At 39.1% G+C, this 15,675-nt stretch overlaps 1 protein-coding gene across 5 annotated transcripts in view; it reads left to right on the top strand.

The window, feature by feature from the left end:
• SLC20A2 (solute carrier family 20 member 2) overlaps positions 1–15,675 on the top strand; it is a 102,517-nt gene that overhangs the window by 7,353 nt on the left and 79,489 nt on the right. The gene's annotated exons all lie outside the window — the stretch shown is intronic.

Here is a 15,675-nt window from a genome sequence, read left to right as displayed (position 1 = left end):
TGATGTGGTGGTGGTTGTTCTACCCTAACTTTATTTTCTGAGATCAAGAATAGAACACTTCCCACTCTTTCCAGTGTTGTTCTTCTTTACAATTTTTATATCCTTGTTCAGTGTTTTGTTGTCATCTCTTGTTTTCTAGATGGAAGTGAAGGGTGATCTCTACCTTCTATTTTCAGTTATCTGGGAGACCAGAGCAATGTGGGTAGGAGAACTTTGAAAATTTAACAAATCTTTTAGCTATTGTTAAGAGATTAAACTTCCATCAAGCTTCTTTTTAGCAATATTGACGTAATATTACCTTCTTACCTTTTGTTTTTTGGGGGAGGCAGTAAGAAGCGTGGATTTCTCCAAATGCTAGTAAGCACAGGCAGGGGGGTGGAGGTTATGAAATTAACACGTGAACTAGTTGGTCATTAAGGTCATTACAAGTACACATTTTTAATAAGAAATTGGTTTGTTGATTAGAGTGAAGAGTATTTGCCGTAAGTAAATCTTAACTATTTTCAACTCTTCCATGACTAAGTCAGTTGACCCTATCAATAATTTTCTATTCCATAAATTGAAAATTTTTGCTCTTATGAATCAAGTTTTACCCAACAGGGAAAAATAAGCAGAATTTTAATTTAATGAACCAAAATTCCATAAAGCATTTGGGTTTTCCATATTTCCTTCCCTGTGGGCCTGTTTTATGTCATTCTTATTGTCCCACTTCTACTCTGTACCACCTGGTCCCCTTTTACATTTTTCTCTTCTGTCTAGAATTTCTTGTTTGGTTTCCTATGTGTTGCCTACTCCCTGCCTTTCCCATGATTCAACCTCCCATTTACAGCGTTTTCTAGTCTCTACCCTCTCTTGACTTGGTATGCCTCCTTCCTCGTCTGTTGCTGCTGTTATCTCTCCTGCCAGCTCCAGCTCCTGTCTTGTCCACCCTCGCCTCCCGTCCACTCTCATGTCGTCAGTGGCGGTCTGTTCTTTTCCACCGCCACCGTCCGCGATAGCTCATCGATCTGTCCTGGTTCATCCAGTTCTAATTCCTTCTCATCTCCAAGTTTATGTTGTTCTCTTCCTGTACTTTTTGGTCATGGTGCATTTGCTCCTTGAGCTCTTTTTCTACTTACAGGTATTGCTAGATGGATTTGTTGTCTGTCTTTGCACAGGACATGGTTCCTTGCTCTCCGTTTCTTGTGTAGCCAGGATGATTCAATTATTAATTCATTTTTCTTGGAACACTGAGCTTCTAAGAATTAGATTGGTGTTTTCTGCTTCTAAGAATTAGATTGGTATTCTAGAAGACTATTTAATATTACTTTATAGAAAGTCAAGATTAGTCGTGGGATCAGGATTAGTTGTGTGATCCTGTCATTTTTATTCAGTAGTTTGCGGCATTTATCACTCCCTTGTTTTGAAAGATTAAAGAACATCCAAAGCACATTTGGGGTGGAGGGGAGAACAGGAAGAGAAAGGTAAGTGCTAGAGAAGGCCCCATATTTTGAGAAATGGAAGGAAACTAAAACCACAAGCTTGAACATTTATTAGGTAAAAGGTCCCTTGAAAGAATAGAAAGTATCAGTATTCTATTAAGTAGTTTTGATATTGGGTCATTTGTATTTTTACATTCACCTTTAAGTTCCAAGATCTTTAATGCTTAATATGACTTAATCTTATAAATATTCATTTTGAGAGACTTGATGTCTCTTTAATTATTAACCTGTGTCATTTTGTAATTACAATAGACTCAAAAGACCATTAACAATTGCCCTCATTAGTTTCTTGTGTGGGAAAGCATATAAATTGTTTAGTCTTGCCCCTGTGGACTCTGTGGTTGTATTGTAATGAGAAGATAGCTTTTGGTAAGACTTTATCTTATTCTGTTGACTCCCACTGTCTCCTATTTTTACTTTGTTCTTGTAGATTCAATGATTGTGGTACTGCCCTGTACTTTAATTTTTTACAATGTATATAAACTGCTAGAGGTACACTGATGTGAGTGTAGCTCTTAGACTTAGAAAACCCTGTACATCACATATTGATTCCATCTTCTACAGTGAAAAAAAAAAAAAAAAGATATTAAGAATGGCCCTACAAGGAGGAGCTGATCATACTGAATGCTCTTGCCGCCCGAGCTTTCCTTGCCTGTGGCTGTTGAAGCTAAAAGAACAGGCGCCAGTCCAGGAGTGGTCCCGTAACATTCACCACCTAGGAGCAGCTAGTAAGAAGTGGTCTCAGAGCCACAGCTGGGCTCCTAGAAAGGAGTTTAGATATGTTAAGTTGCTGGTCTGTTTTCTTGAACTATAGAGATGAACAAGATATGGTCCATTCTTTTTGGAAACTTACACTTAATTGAGTTGGGTATATTAACAAGTGCATGATTGCAGTACTGGTGTGGCAATGCTAAAATATACATATGTAGCAGCTATTACAAGAGTAGACCAGTAGGGAGAATCAGAAAGCATAGGTCAAAGCCTAAAAAAGCCAGGCATATATGCATATATTTGGTGTATGTGTATAAACTCTATGAGGTAATAATCTCTGCTCTGTCCTTATTACCTGTGTGAACTGGGCAAGTTACTTAAAACACTCAGCCTCAGTTTCTTCATCTGTAAAATGGTAGTAATATCTAGTAGTAGTGATACATGGATGAAATGAGATAATCTATATGAGATGTCAGTATGGTCACTTATTCAATTATTATTTTAGAATTTGGAGAACTAAACTGGTAGAGAACATAATACAGGGAAAAAAAGAAAATTCCTTCTGGGGAGTTACACTGTTATTACAGAGATAATATGACTGATGGCTCAAAGTGCTTGGAATTCCCATTTTAAATTTGCTTTTATGGTTTTTGAAAAAACCAACCATACTACCTTATAGTCAGTCCCCATTCTTCTTTTTTTTTTTTTAATGAAACTTAGTTTATTTAGCTTGATCTATTTACCAGATGTCTTTCCCAGTGACTTTTTTTGTCTCTTCTCATGAATCAAATCCATTCTTAAAAAACTTAAAATTTGCAACAGTTTAGCATATTCGAGAGAAATGTTCCACAGGCTTCTAAAGTCTGTTCAGCAAAAAGAATGTGAGCATTGGAATAGGTCTTCATAATGACTGCTTACAGGAAAGTTGGAGAAAAATTTATTGGTTACAGAAGTTTTAGAGTATGTTACAAAATCAACCAGTCTTTGTATAATTGTAATACCAAGACTGGGTTATATATGCCAACCTGAGTATATTTCTTGGATTGTATTATGTTTGGCTAACTTGAAAAAAATCAACTTTTTTGTTTTTTCAAAGGTGTTGTGTAAATTAACTTCCTTTAACAGAACCAAACTGAACAAGCTACATTTCTAATATAGAAGAAATTGGCACCGTGATTTTATATTATTTTTGTTGATGGTGGATTATCTCCCTAAATCATGAAATCTTTAAGGTATGGGTCTATGGCTTAGACCAGGCGTCCTCAAACTATGGCCCTCGGGCCACGTGTTGCCCGCCGAGGACATTTATCTGGCCCGCCGGGTGTTTTTGCGGCTGCTGCTTGTCCTGCTTAGCAGCCAACTGGTTCCGGGCCCACAGTGCGCACTCTCCAACGGTCTGAGGGACAATGAACTGGCCCCTGTTTAAAAAGTTTGAGGTCGGGGCTTGGTGGCTCACGCCTGTAATCCTAGCTCTCTGGGAGGCCGAGGCGGACGGATCCTTTGAGTTCAGGAGTTCGAAACTAACCTGAGCAAGAGCAAGACCCTGTCTCTACTATAAAATAGGAAGAAATTAATTGGCCAACTAATATATATAGAAAAAATTAGCCGGGCATAGTGGCGCATGCCTGTAGTCCCAGCTACTCGGGAGGCTGAGGCAGCAGGATTGCTTGAGCCCAGGGGTTTGAGGTTGCCGTGAGCTAGGCTGATGCCACGGCCACTCACTCTAGCCTGGCCAACAAAGTGAGACTCTGTCTCAAAAAAAAAAAAAAAGTTTGAGGATCCCTGGCTTAGACCATATGATAAATCAGGCCAGATAAATGTTTCATTTCAAAAAATCATTTTTCTGACCTGGGCCGTTTGGCCTTGTGAAAATTCACTAATTGATTGCATGATTTCCCTTGTCTATTGTATTGTGATTTTGTGTATTATAAGTATTATATTGATATAGAACTACCAGCCTAGGATTTTGATAAGGATCAAAATATGTCTTATCTAAAGCCTTTTTTTAAAGGAAGTTATTATTTATAATTGAGAGGTTTCAATAAATTTGGTGTATATCTTAGAACTGATGTTTATATTCATAGATAGGAAAACTGTGTTCCCATAGAAAGGGAAACATGGTGCATTAATATTCCAAAGCTTAGTTTAAGCTGGCTGTGATTAGAAGAGTGGCTTTCATTTGTGTCCCTGGAAATTTTAGTCGTCCTTTGGGCATGTTAACAGTAGCGTGTTGAACAGCCATATGAATGTTTTGTTAGCAGAAATGTTTGGGAAATTGCCGTAGATGTTGTTGAATGAGCCGAGGTTGTGTCTTTCACTGCTACCTGTTATGCTTTTTGAGAAACTTTTTTCTGGTAGCATTTTTTCTTGAATTGTTACTTGTTAATATTGTTTACAATAACAGTTCCTATCGTGGAACCTCGATAGGGCCAGGCTCTTGACATACATTTTCCTCTTTGCTATTACTTACATACTTTCTAATGAAATTTGATGTTATGAAATACATTTGATATAATATGTTCATATACAGCACATAATCTGTGTAAATATTGATAAGTAAGCAAATAAGGCAATGTTAAGGGAGTTCTCCAGATCCATGGCTTTGTTGTATTACATTTTAAAAATGAGGAAATTGAGAGAGGTTATGGAGCTGCCTAAGGTCATGCAGATGAAGTGATGAAGCCAGGATTTTAATCTAAGTCCGATTAAATCCCATGCTTTCTACCACTTTTCTGTACTGCCTTTTAAAATATTTCCCATTGAAAAAGTAAAATTTGGCTGTTTTATGAATGCATATTATTTTGAGCTAAGGAGTACTTTATCCTCTATTGTACATCAATTTTTTTCAAAAATAAAATTACTTTGTTCCTGATTTGGAAGTAATAAGTAATACTGTTAAGTGTAATCAATGCTCAGTGGAAAAACAAAATCAGATAATTCAGAAAGGTATAAAGAAGACAGTGGTGAAGATCACTAGTAATTCTACCATACGGAGATTAATATTTTGGTGTATAGTCTTCCTGACTTTGGTGTGTAAATATATGTACATATATTTTAAAAACAAATAGGTTCATAACATGCATGCTGTTTGTAAGTCTTCCTTCATTTATTATATATTGGCCTTCATTCTGTGTCATTATGTGTTTTATATCTTCATTTAATTTTTTTTTGTTTTCCTTTTTTAAAATATAAACTTTTTCTTTTAGAAAAGTTTTAGATTTGCAGAAAAGTTGCGAAGATAGTATAGAGAATTCCCATATACTCTACATCCAGTTTCCCCCATGGTTAACATTTTACATTAGTGCCATGCATCTGCTAGAATTAATGAACCAATACTGGTACCTTATTATTAATATTAACTAAAGTCCATGTTTTATTCAGATTTCCCTAGTTTTACCTCATGTTTTTTCTGTTCCATGATCCCATTCAGGACACCGTACGTATTACATTTAGGCATCCTGTCTCCTTAGGTTCTCTTGCCTGTGGCAGGTTTCTGAACTTTCCTTTTTTTATGACCTTAAAGCAGTTTTGTGGTGTACTAGTCAGATGTTCTGTACAGCGTTCCACAATTGGGATTTGTCTGCCGTTTTTCTTGTGGTTGAACTGGGGTCAGGAGTTTTGGGGCGGGAGACCATAGACGCAGAGATGGCATTTTTTCATCAGCGTTTCAGCTGTACCTGCAATCAGTGTGACTCGCCACTGTTGACATTGACCTTGACCACCTGCAGGGCTGGCAGTTGTCAGATTCTCCACGGTTCTGTTACTCTTTTCACCCTTCTATGCTGTTCTCTTGGGAAGGAAGGCAGCCCACCCCTAAGTGGTGGGGAGTTAGGCTCTGCCTCCTCCAGGGCGGAGTATCTACATAAATTATTTGGAATCCTGGTGTACTGGAGGTATACCTATCCTCCATTTATTTATTCAATCACTTATATCAGTATAGACTAATAGATACTTATACTTTGGGTTATAATCCAATACTACTTGATTTATTGCTCAGATTGTACTAGCTTTGGCGATTGGGGCCTCTTTCCCTTGGTTCCTGTGACCCTTGCCATACCCCTACCATCGTGGGTTTATATCTTCATTTTTTTTAAATAGCTGCATGGTATTCCATTGTAAGAACGTACCATGATATATATTTAACCAGTCCCTTACTGATGGTAATTTAGATATCAGGCCTTTTCACTGTTAAAAACAATACCATCATAAGCAATCTATAGAATATATTTATGAAAATATTTCTTGATAATGTATTAAGGGAAGTGCTGTATTTAAAGGTCTTCCCATCTTACATTTTACATGACACGTGACTCTTGTCCATACCGTAAGCAGATGTCTGAGGTAGTGAGCCCCATACCTGTGAAAAACAGAGGTGTGTTTATCACTGTAGTTGCCTCCATTCTTTCCTCTTTTTTAGTATAACTAGGGTTGATATGGCCGTGGCGCCAGTAGTCGTAAGGAGCTGCTCGGAGATCACACATCGTCTTAAGATACCTGTGCCATACTAGGTTACTGTAGACAGTTAACAAGACAAATTTAAGCTCAGGTCAGAAAAAAAAAAAAAAAACAGCATTCTCAGTGTAAAACCTCTAGACCTGAAAGTTACCTTAGAAATCATCATGTTCTATCCCTACATTTTAGGAATAAGAAACAGAGTGTTTTTATAGTGATCTTATTATTATTAGTGATTTGCCTGGGATTAGGTAGTAGCAGAAGCATTCAAAAATCTGCAATTTTGTATAAGTCTCGGAATTTTTTGTTACATGGGTGTCTTTTGTTGTATATTCCATATTAGAATATACATGATTTTTTTATGTTGGGAAATTTCAAGCACATACCAAAGAGGACAAAATAGTATAATTAATTCCCATGTCCCCATCAACCACAGCTTTTTCTATCAAATTATGATTGATGTTATTTAAAACTCCTACCCACTCCCCACCCACGATATTATTTTGAAGCAAATCCTAGATATTAAATCACTTCATGTATAAATAATATATTCAGAAGGAAAAAAACTTTTTGAAAGCATAACCACAATGCCATTTTCACACCTTAAAAACATTTCTATTGAAGGATATTTAGTTATAAAAACTTTAAAAACTTATATTCCCTATGGATTACAATATGGTTCCTTGGTATAATCCCCTGGTATTATAGAGATATTTGTGTCCATCAGACAGAATGACCTAGGTTATGGCTTTTATGAAAATTTTGTTGTCTGAGTGTCTGGTCAGAAGAAATAGATTAATTTTTTATGTGAGTTCTTCAGAGACAGATTCATAAAGAATGTATGACAGGTGTTTCCGAACTATGTATTTGCTTTGTCCACCCTAATTAATACTTATTTTGTCCGTGTGTGAGGAAGAAATGCCAAGGATATGACAACAAGAATTATTTTTCAGATTTCACCCCATTAACCGAAGCCATGGATGGGAATTTAGTGCTGTAGTCATTCTACTCAGATCTTCTGTGGAGAGATTTTTTTGAATGTCAAGTAAGATTCCTGCATGCTATTTCCTGAATTGGGAGTTTACAAAGCTTCTAAGAAAACCACCATAATGATATCATCACTGAATTTGCTTTTAAGAAGATGACTTAAGAGGAAAGGATACCTTTGATATCAGAGATGGTCCTACAGGCAGAACGGACAACACTTACTCAGTTTTCTCCGAGCAGCACATTAAGTGGATTACTTGCTAGACTGAGACTTAAAAGGGTGATTAATTCTCCCAGTGTTTGAATGTTGTCTTTCCTGAGGTTTCAAATGATCATTAAAATTGAGATGCTATTTCTACAAAACAACTCTTCCTCAGAGGCTTTACACCCAGAACGACAAGCTTCCTTTTAAATTCCCATTTACTCACATCAGCTTTATCCTAGAACTGCCTGTTTGTTGACATCCTGTGAAATATGCAGTGATCCAAATTGGAGTTGGGGTGATAAAGGACAGAAATTTTCCTCTGGCTTTTTTTTAGGCGAGATGAAACCAATCTTAACTGCATGATTTTATTTAAAACTGTTTTGTTGCAAATGAATATTCATCTTGCCAGCCAAATGTTTTTTGTTATATTCAGACTCATGTTTTACTCTAACCTAAGGTTAGACTTTCCTGCCTTGCATTTGGCAGTGTTGCTGACTTTCCTACTCCCTTTTCTTTCATGAATAGGCTTTGTTATAGTCGTTTAGCTTTATTTTCCTCCCGTTTTGAGTGTCCTCTTTGTATTATTTCTGCATTCTGGCTCACTTTTATCTGCTTAATTCCATTCAGTAAACACCTTTTAAAGAAGAGAAATCAGGCCGGGCGCGGTGGCTCACGCCTGTAATCCTAGCACTCTGGGAGGCCGAGGCGGGCGGATTGCTCGAGGTCAGGAGTTCAAAACCATCCTGAGCGAGACCCCGTCTCTACCATAAAAATAGAAAGAAATTAATTGGCCAACTAATATATATATATATATATATATATATATATATATATATATAAATCAGCCGGGCATGGTGGCTTGTGCCTGTACTCCCAGCTACTCGGGAGGCTGAGGCAGGAGGATCGCTTGAGCCCAGGAGTTTGAGGTTGCTGTGAGCTAGGCTGACGCCACGGCACTCACTCTAGCCTAGGCAACAAAGCGAGACTCTGTCTCAAAAAAAAAAAGAGAAATCAGTATCTTCTTGTTTCTGAGCAAAAGTTGAAAAATTTAATAAAAATAACCACATTTTCAAGTGCATCTCTGGTCAAGCATATTCAGTTATTCTAGGCTAATGTATATTATGGATTTTAGGTTCTAGGAAGATGTAGTGTTCAGTATACAGTATTCTGTGGATGTTGGCGTATTTAGGGTTTAGCTTTGCAGCACTTCAGCTACTCTCCCTATTTTAAGCTACTTTTTAAAACCCCTTTTTGGTACAATAATGCTTTTTTCTTAAAATCCTCTTTTCTTAACTTTGACACCTTTGCTACTTGCCATCTGTGTGGCCTTGATTGAATTTCTTATCTTCTTTGTCCTTCAGTTTCCTAGTCTGGGAAGTGAGGATGCTAAGTAGCAACCCGCCTCATCGAATTATCGAGTTAAATGAGATAAGCTGCAGCACTGGGCACAAAATAAATGCCCTGTAGCTGTTGTGCCAGCTGTCTTTTCTCCTCTGGCATCTACTTGTGCCTCTCCCTTTACCTTCACTTAGATTAAGAAAAATGCTTTATGTATCTTTTTTAAATAGGTGACCCCCTTCACATTTTCTCCAAACTTAAAAAATTTTTTTTTTGTTTTAAAACGATTACAGATTCACAAGAAGTTGTGAGAGTACTACAGAAAGGTCTCATGTACCCTTCACTCAGTTTCCCCCAAAGGTAACTGTAGTACAAGATCAAAGCCAGAAAATTGCCATGGGTACAATCCACCGGATTTATTCATATTTCACTGGTTCCACATGCATTCATTCATGTGTGGGTGCGATATAGTCCAGCGCAGTTTGTCATGTGCAGATTTGTGTAACCACCACCACAATCAAGGTAGAGAGACCTGATCCACCGCCCCGAGCGTTCCCCCTGGCTGCGTCTTCATAGCCATCCCAGCCTCTGGTCACCACAATCTGTTCTCCATCTCTTACAGTTTTGTGATTTTTGAGAATATTATGTGAATGGAATCATGAGGTACGTGACCCTTTGAGATTAGTTTTGTTTCACTCAGCAAATTGCCTTTTAGAGCCATTCAAGTTTTGTGTATCAATGGTTTATTCGTTTTTATTGCTGGGTAGTATTTCATGGTATGTATGCACCACAGTTTAACCATTTGTCCACTGAAGGACATTTGGGCGGTTTTTTCTATTACAAATAAAGTTGCTGTGAACATTTGTGTACAGGTTTGTGTACGGACTTAAAGTTCCATTTCTCTGGAGTAAATGTGCACAAGTGTGATCTCTGGGTCAAAAAATTCTTAAATGCTCCATTGTAGGCTTTTTTTTTTTTGAGACAGAGTCTTGCTCTGTTGCCTGGGCTAGAGTGCCATGGTGTCAACCTCGCTCACAGCAACCTCAAACTCCTGGGCTCAAGCAATCCTTCTGCCTCAGCCTCCCAAGTAGCTGGGACTACAGGCATGCGCCACCATGTCCCCACTAATTTTTTCTATATATATTTTTTAGTTGGCCAATTAATTTCTTTTTATTTATAGTAGAGACAGGGTCTCACTCTTGTTCAGGCTGGTTTCAAACTCCTTACCTTGAGCGATCCTCCTGCCTCAGCCTCCCAGAGTGCTAGGATTACAGGCGTGAGCCACCGCGCCAGGCCTGTTTGTAGGCTTTTTTGAAGATACGCACTAATGCAGTTATTACTTGTGGATATATAAAGGTGATTATTTCTTAATGCCAACCATTATAAACAGCATATGTTGCCCTTTGTTTTAAAATAGCTTTGTGTATAATTGGCAGCATGTGTACTGTAATATAACATCTGTAGTCAATAAAATTTCATTTTGTTAGGGAATCCTCTTTCATATTTTATTGATATTTTTCTTGTGGGGAATATTACTGTTCTCAGATACTAAATTTGAATGGGGGAAATATTTCAAGTAATGGTTTTCTTTTTATCAGTTCTTTGCAATGTGGCAGGGATTCCAGTAATCACTGGGGAAGCATTTTTTTTAAAAAAATACCAAGACCTGGCACCATTTCCTGAGATTCTGATTGAACTGGCCCAGGCATAGGTACTTGTTTTAAAAGATTATCTAGGTGATAGCTTTTTGGGAGCTATTACAAAATAGTTCCAGCAAACCCTTTGTGTGTGTGTGTGTGTGTACGTGCGTGTGCCTGGGCGGACATAAAGAATATTTTAAATAATTATAAAGATTAGCACAAAGAATCAGGAAGTTCACTGATTGACTAATGTCTAACAGCATTTCAGCTAATTGGCAGAGCAATGTTGGCTTTTGTTTTCTAACGTAGTTGGGGTCCTAAGATGTTTTGTGAAATTATTGTCTCCCAGGCTAATAATAAATAGTCATCAGGGTGAGGCTACAAATATTCTTTTGACATGTGAGGGGTTCCTGACTAAGATAGCCATAAATTTAAGTAACTTTAAATTGTGTATCAAAAGTCAACATAAAGGCAATAATTATGGATGATGGACAGACGTTGTCTGGTTAATAGGTTTTGGCTTTCCCAAATGTATCTAGCCTTAGCATAGCTGATAAAGTTAAGTGTAAGAAATGAAACAAGAGGAGAAGGGTGAAATGTATTAATGAAAAGCAATGGTTGTTAACTCCAGCTGTTCATTTGAATGGCTGTCCTAGGTAGCTTCTAACCAAGTAGCTGTGCCTGGGCCAGTTCAGTAAGAATCCCAGGAATTGGCACCCAGGTCTTGGTATTTTTTAAAAAATGCTTTCAAGGGTCATTCTTTTGTTCAGCCGAGATTGAAAACCACTGAATTAACAGGCATGAATAGCTTCTCTCCTTGTACACACGCCACAGTTTGATAGTTTTGAGCTGCATGCATTTACCCCTTATGTATTTGGGCTCATGTTGGTTCTGCATAGCTCTTATTTATGGCTCTGTTGATTTCTGAGGGGGGGAAATCACATGTGAATGATGAACATATTTAAATTATGAAACACAGCTTTAATATGTACAACAGAAGAGTGTCTGTGTAGTGGGATCAAATACCCAGAACAGAAAATCAGAATCCTTGAAAAGTCAAAAAGGAAATTAGGCTTTATTTTAGGCCATACCATGGGTGAGAAACTTTTTGGGAGATTAAGCATTTATAAAAGCTACAAGGAGTATGAGAGTGAGAGATCTGAGTATTGACAGATCCTGTTGTCAGCTGCATTGAGTTTTTCTTTTCTTTTTCTAACTTAATTTTTTTACGTTGTGAAAAAAATGTTTACTTGTAACAAGTGAAAGTATGCAAGAAGGAACAAAAAACAAGAATTAATACCCCACTCATGATCATAGCCTGAAGTGAATTCTCCCATACCTTTTTCTATATTCATAAAAGTATATATAATGCTATAAGATTTGTGAGATTTTTTTGTTTTTTAAATAGGGTCATACTCTGCACATTATTCTGAAGCCTGCTTTTCCTTCTCAATGTATCACGGATATTCCTCCACGTCAATAGATACAGATTTAACTCTTGTTCCAAAAATTATGAATAAAATTTAAAGGCCAAGATGAATCAAATGTGAGTAGCCATTTGATACGGCTTTATGTAACATGATTTATTCAACCATTTTCCCTGTGAATGGACATTTCAGGGTGTTTCCTCTTTTAGAAAAAAGTTTTTGCAGCTATAAAGAATGGAATAATGTATATTTGTATGTAGAACCTTAGGTACTTATGCTTTTGTGTCTGAAGTATTTTTATAATCCATACTTTGGTTTTGGTCAGATTTCTCAGTTTCTGGGTATCTTTTCTATTAGTGAGAATTAGTGAGTTAACATCAACTGATTTATCATGGTTAATTAATCCTGAGTTGGGTGTTGGGAGAATGGATTATTTTAAAAATATTTGGGTACTAATGAATCCTAGGGAGCAGAACGTTTTTCACAGGCCCAGAATCCCTAAGGCAGCGACCTGTAACAGGAGGGTCTTCTGACAGATTACCAAATCACACACAAATGTATATTTTATGGCTTTCATCAGATTTTTAAAGGAGCTATTGCCCCAGAAAAGGTAAAAATTGGCAACACATGCATCAGAAACTAAGTCTAGAGAACTGTTTACAGAGTACTTGGGGTTCCCATCATAGCACATTTTTAGTGAGTGTCCTCTTTCTGTAAAGACCTGGATTGAAATAAACGTATCTCATTTCCAGGTGACATAAAACTAGGAGAGATGACTAATACTACAGATAGCAAACTCTAGGTTCAAACTAATCTGAATAGGTCTGTAATAATGTTCTAAAATCAGCAAGATGAGATACCCTAAGGACAAATCATCCGCAGGAGTTGAGAAATGCTTGGGGGTGGGTGGTGGACAGTCTCAAACGCAAGAGATGAAAAAATAGCTCGGGGTTTATTTGGGCGCAGGCTTCTGTGAGCCGTCTCTGCGATGTGGCTGCTAAAAACAGAGCCACCTCAGGTTACATCGGTGCGTGCCTAGATTACACGGGGCTGTTTTCCCTGTTCTGTGGGCTAGTTAAGTCACCTTTGATGAACTGTGCTTCAGTCTCTGAGCCACTTTTTAGGTGGGAAATTGGCAAAGGAGGGAGACAGGAATAATGATGGATTGAGGAATGAGGCCGCATGAGGAGCTGCTGCTGAAAGGGTTTGGTTGTTGGATCCAAGGGACAGGGAATGGTCCAAAATATAATCGTATAATCTACAGCGGGAGCGGCCCTTGTGGAGTAGGGAATAGGAGGCAGAGGGTGATGTGCAGAACTTAATGCTCTGTGGGCACGTAAGTTAAAGGTTCGAATGTGCGAATGAGTGGGCAGAAATTATAAGGCAAGGGATTCTGTCTTGGCCTGAGACAGAACCTTGTGGTGGTGAGAACTCTCCCGCAATGTGATGGGCTGCCTTGGACGGTAGGCTTCCCAGTTGGTGGAGGCCTTCAAGCCCAGCAGTGGGTGACTGGGTTGGAGCCATAGACTGAATTCCTGCTCGGAGCGAAAGGCTGTACAATGGGACTTCAAAACTCTTAATTGAAATTTTATATTTCTTCTCTTAGGTACCTTAATTCTAAAACCAGGAGAAAACTCTAGGATAGTACTGTAGTTTCTTTAAAGGCACATTTCTAAAAGTAATGCTTTTGACCGAAAGGCCACGTGGTTGTCAGTACAGGCGTTTCAGAGGTGCTGAAAAAAATAAAAACGGGGTTTTAGCCCAAACTGCAGCGCATAAGTTACTCTGCTGTTCAACCGGAAGTAACTAAGGGGAGACTTGCGTAGAGGGTGGGTTTAAGGTTTCATTTTTATTAATTTAAAGAGGGGAAAAAAACAATCTTTTCAAGCTACAAAAATGAGTAGAAAAGGAAATTTCGCCATCTCCTGTCCTCATGCTGGTTTCAGGAAACACGGGTACGCTATCTCCGTGAGACCAGTTGTTCTGGATTCTGACTCTGGCGATTGTAGCACCAGGTGGAACTTGCGTTGTGCTTCATCATGTGCAGAGCTTTGCACCTGGGTCTGCACACTGCCCTGCGTAAATGCATCTCCAAGATTTGTTTAAGTCACTCGAGACCAAGATATCCCTTATTTTCCCTCAAATAATTGAAGCAATCTAAAAATCCTTTAGGTTGTGGAAACGGATATATGTTGCAAACATTTTTTATATAAAACTTTTTTTTTTTTTCCTTGAGACAGACTCTCGCTTTGTTGCCCAGGCTAGAGTGAGTGCCGTGGCGTCAGCCTAGCTCACAGCAACCTCAGACTCCTGGGCTCAAGCGATCCTCCTGCCTCAGCCTCCCGAGTAGCTGGGACTACAGGCATGCGCCACCACGCCCAGCTAATTTTTTCTATATATATATTAGTTGTCCAATAATTTCTTTCTATTTATAGTAGAAATGGGGTCTCGCTCTTGCTCAGGCTGGTTTCGAACTCCTGGTCTCGAGCGATCCTCCCTCCTCGGCCTCCCAGAGTGCTGGGATTGCAGGCGTGAGCCACCGCGCCCGGCCTATAAAACTTTTTTAAAGCCCCTGTATCTCACATTAGTGCAGTCTTGGAACAGCTGGGGGCTGCTGCCACTTCAGATCCCCCGGTTTCCAGTCCTTGCCATAGTGCTAGAGGGGTGTGGGTTCGAGGGTCAGGAGATAGGCTTGCGGGTCCCCAAGCGGCTCCAGGGTTTGGTGGCCACATGATCCTGATCTCAGGCTGTCTTCTCACTTGGAAAGGAAAGAAAACTGCGAGCCCTCAGCGCAGCACCCGCACCAAGAGAGAACTTAATTGGCGCTCTGTTGCTGGGTCTGCTCTCACTCTTTCTGATTTAGCAGATACTGTTACCTGCAAGTCTTGTGCTGTCTTGAACGCAGCATGTGTAAAACTGAATTTTCTATATCCCCCACCCCTCCCCTCCCATACTAAACCTACTCCTGCCGTGCCCTCCGGTCACCTCTGTTTAATCGGAGGTACTTGTTTGTCAGACCTGGCACAGGGAGAGAGGTTGATCCCACAACTGTCTGGGGTTAAATTCCCGCCCCACAACCTATCTCCGTATGGCCTTGGACGAGCTTATTAACATCTCTGAAGCTCAGTTTCTTCAACTGTGAACTAGGTATGGCAGCAGTCTGTCCTAGGGAATCGGGAAAAGTCAATGAGATCAGTACACGTCAGGTGCTTAACATGGCACCTGGCACTTACCTGAGTGCACAGTACGTGTTTGTTATTTGTGGCTCTCAAGCTGGACGTCATCCTTAGTCCCTCTTCCAAAGCCAGTGCCACTGATTTGCCTCAGAGTCTCTCCTGCCTCCCTCCACACTGTGACCCAGGTAACTTTTTAGGAAAGTGCTTTTACATCAGCATCCTGCTTACCTGTTGTGTTCACTCCCTGCTGCCTGCAGC

This window comes from Microcebus murinus, chromosome 24 (assembly GCF_040939455.1).
Source record: "Microcebus murinus isolate Inina chromosome 24, M.murinus_Inina_mat1.0, whole genome shotgun sequence".
NCBI classification, from domain to species: domain Eukaryota; kingdom Metazoa; phylum Chordata; class Mammalia; order Primates; family Cheirogaleidae; genus Microcebus; species Microcebus murinus.
This window is presented reverse-complemented; position numbering and strand designations above follow the sequence as displayed.